The sequence below is a fragment of the Alligator sinensis genome, unplaced genomic scaffold (genome assembly GCF_000455745.1).
Source record: "Alligator sinensis unplaced genomic scaffold, ASM45574v1 scaffold634_1, whole genome shotgun sequence".
Classification (NCBI taxonomy): Eukaryota; Metazoa; Chordata; order Crocodylia; family Alligatoridae; genus Alligator; species Alligator sinensis.
The window spans coordinates 202,643-208,608 of record NW_005842558.1 but is presented as its reverse complement, the minus strand read 5'-3'; the positions used below and the strand labels follow the sequence as shown (position 1 = coordinate 208,608).

General features: G+C 57.3%; 1 long non-coding RNA gene across 2 annotated transcripts; it reads right to left on the bottom strand.

The window, feature by feature from the left end:
• Positions 1 to 2,039: 2,039 nt before the first annotated feature.
• Positions 2,040 to 4,744, bottom strand: LOC102385704. Of its 2 annotated transcripts, XR_003095987.1 has the most exons (5): positions 4,686 to 4,744; positions 4,128 to 4,248; positions 3,763 to 3,999; positions 3,306 to 3,599; positions 2,040 to 2,509 (listed from the first exon to the last, which is right to left on the bottom strand). It is a non-coding gene; the product is annotated as an uncharacterized LOC102385704 (long non-coding RNA). The 2 variants fall into 2 exon arrangements; XR_003095988.1 differs by lacking the exon at positions 4,686 to 4,744 and having other exon boundaries at positions 2,041 to 2,509; positions 3,763 to 4,010; positions 4,128 to 4,629.
• Positions 4,745 to 5,966: the final 1,222 nt, after the last annotated feature.

The window sequence follows — 5,966 nt, the reverse complement described above, 5'->3', positions numbered from 1 at the left end:
AACCCTGCAGACATGGGGCTCATGGCTGTCACAAGGAGAAGGCCTGAAGGAAGGCAGGGGAGGAGTCATGTGATGAACAGAGCCAGGAGCCTCCAGAGAGATGGGGGCAAGAGTCAGCTAGATCTGCAGTCCAGCAGGGCCCTCTCCTCCTCCCCCCATGGCCGTGCAAGCTAACATACTGCAGTCACCAGTGTATTCCATCTTTGGCCACAATGGGGAAGCCTCAAGCCACCTTATGGGGTGGCTGGTAACCAGCAGCACTCACCCAGCCAGGACCCAGGCTCCACCTCTTGCTCCTCTCAGGTCAGACCTGCTAGGTGGTACTGGGGGGGCTCCAGATGGCTACTGGGCCTGGGTTCCTATGGCAGGATTTCTCCTAAAGTTGAGCTTTTCCGAGCTGGAGCTGATGCATCACAATCCTCAGGTCTGGGCCCAGTGCCCCAGGGGCTGACGTTCAGTTCTGCCCTCTCTGTGCAGAAGGGAGATGGAAGGAGATGCCAGAGCAGGCACAGCACCAAGTTCCTCCTTCGGGGGGGGGGGGGGTTAATGGATCCAGAGCTCACTCCCACCACCTGGTCCCACTTCCTCTGCTGGGTGTCAGTGCCCAGCTGCAGTCACAGAGCTTGGTTGTGGAGCAGCGAGGGATGAGCAGACTTCAGGGAGGGTACAGGTAGACTAGAGAGTTGGTGGGGGCAGGATGGGCAGTCCATATACCTGGGCTCCATCTATGTTCGGGGGGGAAGGGGCAGAGGCAGCAGAGGGTCCTGGGAGGCAGGTGATAGTACATTGTGGTTCCACTGCTGGCTTCCCACTCTAACAGAAGTAAGGTCTAGGTCCCTTTGGTGGCAGAGGTATTAACCCCTGGCCCTGCTCTATGGATTCACCTGCCACATCTTGTCCTCGAGTGGTGTCTTTACGGGGCTCCTCCTCCCCTACAGCCCACCCACACTTCTCCTGAATAGGTGTGTCTTGCAGATGTTGCCAGCTCCTTTTTCAAGGTGGTCTCTCTGGTCCTTCTTCTTTCTTTCAGTGCAGCCCCTTTAATGTGCTGGGCCCCACTCAGAGGTATTGCCCCTTTTAGAATCACTAGTTTGAACAATAAACAGTACATGTCCCATCTCTGAGTCTATTCCCACCACACAATAGCTCTTGGGCTCCCAAACCCGCTGATCCCACCCTCAGTCCCTCTCAGGGATCCTGGAACCTCAGATTCCACTCTCAGCCCCTCCTAGCACTCCTGAGTGCTGCCTGGCTAGCTGGCTATTTGTCTGTAGCGTCTTGCTGCCTGCCGGCCACTATGTCTCCTGTCCAATGAGGGGTTTTCAGTGAGGTTCCATTCCTCCAAAGCTTCTCTGGTGCCTCAAATGTGGTGTGCGTTACTCCACAGGACATTTTGCCTGTCTCCCGTGAATGCCTTGGGCTGTTGCATGCTGTGGTTCACTGAGTTGTTCCATGTTCCCAGCCTGACCCAGCTGTCTTCCTGGTCTGCAACCCGGGATAGGCTGCCTGGGAGGGCATTTCTCCATGCTGTGTTGCTTGGTAAGTGTCCTATATCTGAGCAACTACTACAACCCCTCTTTTAGGGCCTGGTGGGTACCAGGATGTGGGCCTGGCATTGCCAAACTCCTTGCTGGGTGCAGCAGGCATGGTCACTGTCCTGTGGTGGAGGAAACACCATGAGTCCCTCTTACTTCCACAGGGCACAAGGGGATGGTGCACCTGGTCCCCTGGAGCTCACCACACTCTGTCTGTCCTTGTAGGATCTGTCCAGCCACCACAGAGGAGCAGCCCAGGACTCTAGCTGCTCCCCATGCCCTTGGGGTATTCAGTGGCTAGGGGTCTCCAACTGAGAAAGACCAGCCAGGCTTATCACCCTAGGATCAGGGAGAAAAGGGTCAGGCAGGCTAGGAGCCCAGATACCCAGGTTCCAAGCCAGCTCTGGAAGGAGAATGAGGTCAGGAGGGTCTGGCAGGAGTTAGAGTAGGTCTGGGCTGGGAGCCAGGATGCCTGGGTTCTCTCCCAGGGTGGGGAAGGGAATGGGGGCTAGGAGCCAGGATGTCTGTGTTTCCTTCCAGCTGAGGTCCCCAAAATAAAACTCTTGGGATCGATGCAGACTCCTCCTCATTTCTTCCATAGCTCTGACCCTGGGCAGGGCTGGGGTTAGATCCCTTGGGTCTGAAGTGGGGTGGTACAGGTTGTACGTGTGCCTGTCCTGCTCTGTGTTGGTGAAGGGGACAAAACGGAGAGGTGCTCTGTATCCCAGGGGTTTATTGTTGGGTCTCCGGTGAGGCCTAGTCTCTGCATCTCTGATGTGTGATTGTGGGGGCTCCAGGTCATGATACAGTGCCAAGGAAAGCCATCCACTATTTTATTGTACCCATGAGATGCCCAATGGACAAAGGAGAGTGCCATGGACTGTCCGCCCCATCTCCACATCACTGGCAGAGCCTCAACCAAAGAGCTGGAGACAAGTCACATCATCCCAGGACAGCTGATGTTCTCATACCTCCTGCAAGTACAGATCGCACCATGAGTGCTGGGTAAGGGCCATGGGAAATGTAGAGAAACCCCTTCCCCTGTGAGTCAGGAGAGGAGGAGGAAAAGGATGGAAGGCAGCTCATCTCTGTCTCTGCTGCATGCACACAATGGCTGCCACCACCATGGCCAGGATGAGAAGTGTGACCAAGATACGCATGGTCACATTGGTTTTCCAGTGGGTTTTGCTTTCTGGAAGGCAGCAGAGGGAGGGGAGCAAGAATCCCCTGTTGCATGGTCTGGTCTGCCTCCCTGTCCTAGGCCCTGCCTTCACCATGGTGGGGCTGGAAGCCAGGACACCTGGGTTCTCTCCCTGTTCAGGGCAGTGATTGGGCTGGAGGAGCTAGTGGAAGAGCTAAGGAGGGGTCCCATCAGCCATCCCTGGAAGGCCTGGGGCAGGTGACAGTCTCAGGAAGAAAGCCCAGTTCCAGCTGGGAGAGCTGTCCTGTGGAGGTGTGCTGGCATCAGTGGCTCATCATGCACATGTAGGTCTGAGGCTTGGAGCCAACTGAGCTGGGAGCTGAGACTAGACCACCAGGGTTTTGAGGCAGGGTGGGACTGGGCTACCTCTTACCCAGGAAGCTGTCTCTTTGGATCTGCTGGTACATGGCCTCAGCCCCTGAAGGGGAATCCACTACACCCAAGCCTGGAGCATGGGGGCAGGGGGCCGGAGCTGGTCACAGGTGGTAGCTCATGCCTCAAGTGGGATCTGTCCATTCCCCAGTGCTGATACCTTCCCCCCACTGTGCCCAGCTCTGTCCTGCACCTACCCCAGGGCATGACCAAGCCATGGCTGCCCAGGCTGCTGTGCTCCACGAGGCAGGCATAATGGTGCCCAGAAGACAGATTCAGAGCCAGGATGCTACACAGCTGGTAGGTCATGTTGATGTTGGGCAGGAGGCCGCTGGAGTTGAGGCCCAGGCCTGGAGGCACCTCCTTGCTATCCTGCAGCCAGGCCACTTGGATGGGCCGTGGGTAGAAGCCGGTGACCCAGTAAACTGGCATCAGTGGGAGCTCTGGGGTGACAACGGGTTGCTGGGCATATACCGTGACCACGGGGTGCTCTGGGGAGGGCAGACAGAGGCTGGGTCAGGGTATCTGTGGCACCACAGGCAGGAAGTGCCTCACTCCAGAGGCAGCTGCTTCTTGGCACAGACAACAGCTGGATAGAAGTATCTGCTGCCCCCTCCCCCAGAGGCAGTTTTATGTTATTTTGGGGGGGCTTACCTTAGCATTGGGGGCCTCACCCTGCCTCTCCATCACCTCCTTCCCATTGCAGAGCAGAGTCTGCAGGTTCTGGATGCAGGTGTGGTTGAGTAAGTTTTCCACTGTATTGGCTGCAACCTTGTCACAGTTCAGGGTGTCCCACACATGTAGTGCTAGCTGGTCCTGCCACCAAGCCATGCATTTGCCCACCAAGAAGCTGACCAGATCCTCACCCCTGAGGCTGGTGCTGTAAGCCCCCTGCAAGAGCTCTGGGTCATGAAGGGGTTGAGGATGGGATGGGAAGGGAGCGGGTGAGAAGAGGAGGAGGAGGGCAAGGGGAAGAAGAGGGAGGGGATGCACTCCCTCCCTGCCACCCCCGTACTCACAGCTCAAGCCCTCCTGCTGTGCCCACTTGTTGACCTGGCAGATGAAGTTGGCCAGCTACAGGTGGATCAGCAGCTCCCTGTTGTGCCAGTGCTCAGGGCTGGTGGTGCCCTGGACCCAAGGCTGGAGGAAATGGATGGGGCAGGTAGCACAGTCCAGGGCGTGGATCTTCACATCCCCCACCAGTGTCAGCCCCCATACTTCTGCTTTGCCAGAGTTATGGAGAATGGTGGTCTGTTGTAGACGCAGGCTCCAAGGTGCCATGGGCAGTAGTGGGGAGACTACCAGGGGTGGGGGAGAGACCTGGGTGAGGGGTTTCCTGCCCTGATCTTGAGCACAGAGTGCAAGCCCCTGGAAATGGGGCGGAGCTGTGCGTAACCCCTAGGTCTTCTCAGAGGGCTCTTTCTCCTTGGCAGAACCCCTCAGCTCGGGGAAACATTGGCCCCACTCCATGTCACCCTGCATAGCACTGGAGGCTGCGTCCACCATCCCCCTTCCCCCCTCAAGCTGCCACAGCAGAGAGCACAGGGCCTGGGGCAGGGCAGGGTGTCCCCACTTACCTCCTGGTGCCCCGGCAAGGAGGAGGAAGAGGAGAGGCCCCATGCTCCTGGGAGGAACACTCATGGGCCTCCGAGGCTGTGATTGCAGCAGCTGCTTGTGCTTCTGGCCAGGCTGAGAAGAGAAAGTACCTGAGAGGCTGAAAATGCCCCCAGGTCCCCCCAACATCTCCTACTTTCCCTGTGGCTGTGTCCAGGCCAACCAGCCTTTCCTGGTCTTGGGGGCTGTAAAGGTCTGCCTCAGAGGTCTGCTTTGCTGCTGGGCAGGATAGGGACCCCTCCACAAGGTGGTCTGAGGCCTCCCCCTTGTGACCAGTGGTGGAATACCTTGGTGGCCTGGTACCTCAGCTTGCATGGCCGTGGGGACGATGGGGACAGGGCCCTGCTGGACTCCAGATCTAGCTGACCCTTGCCCCTCTTTCTCTGGAGGCCCCTGGCTCTGCCCATCACATGGCTCCTCCAGGCCTTATCCTCCCTGTGATAAGCCGTGAGCCCCATGGCTGTGGGTGGCATGGGATGACAGGGGGTCGCCCCCTCCCCATATTGAAACCAGCTGCTTTTGCAATGATATCGCCTGTCCCTTTGCTCTAGTACTGGAGCAAGCAGGACTGCTCCCCTCCCTCCTTTCAGTTCCACTTTGCTCCCCTCTGTTGTGACCCCGCTCTAAGTGATGGGGAGGTTGGCATGGAGGGCTTTGCAGACTGGCCGCAGGTCCCCTGCACCTCACACCCCTCCATTTTCCCTCCACTCCACATTCGCACAGGGCTTCTTCTCTTAAACCTACTCTCTTTGTCTCCAGCTGCACCCCGAGTTTAAAACCAGCGCCTCACCAGGACAAAGGCCATTACTCAGGCTGCAGGGAAGGGAGTCTACTGACTTCATGACTGAAGATAGTTGGTTGTTGATTCCTTCTAAACTCTTCATTCCCCACATGTTAACGGCCCTCTCTTCATTTTAATGGTCTTTCGTGGTCCCACTCCTCCAGCTCCCCATCCTCCAGCCCTGCTGCTGTCTGTTGGCTAGTCCTAGTTACATTGTGCCCATTTTCCCGCACTGTGGCCTGATTTTTAAGTCCAGTTGAATGCATGAATGCAGGGCTGGACTTGGTAACATGAGCTCTGGGGGGAAGTACGAACTCAGCTGAATGTGAGTGGGGTGGAAAGCACTTTCATGGAGCAGTGGGGCTGGAAGGGACCCGCAGCAGCTGCGTCTAGCCCAGCCCCATCACACATCACATCAGCTCTGTCCAAACCAGCCCGGACAAACCCACTAACTGTACCAGTA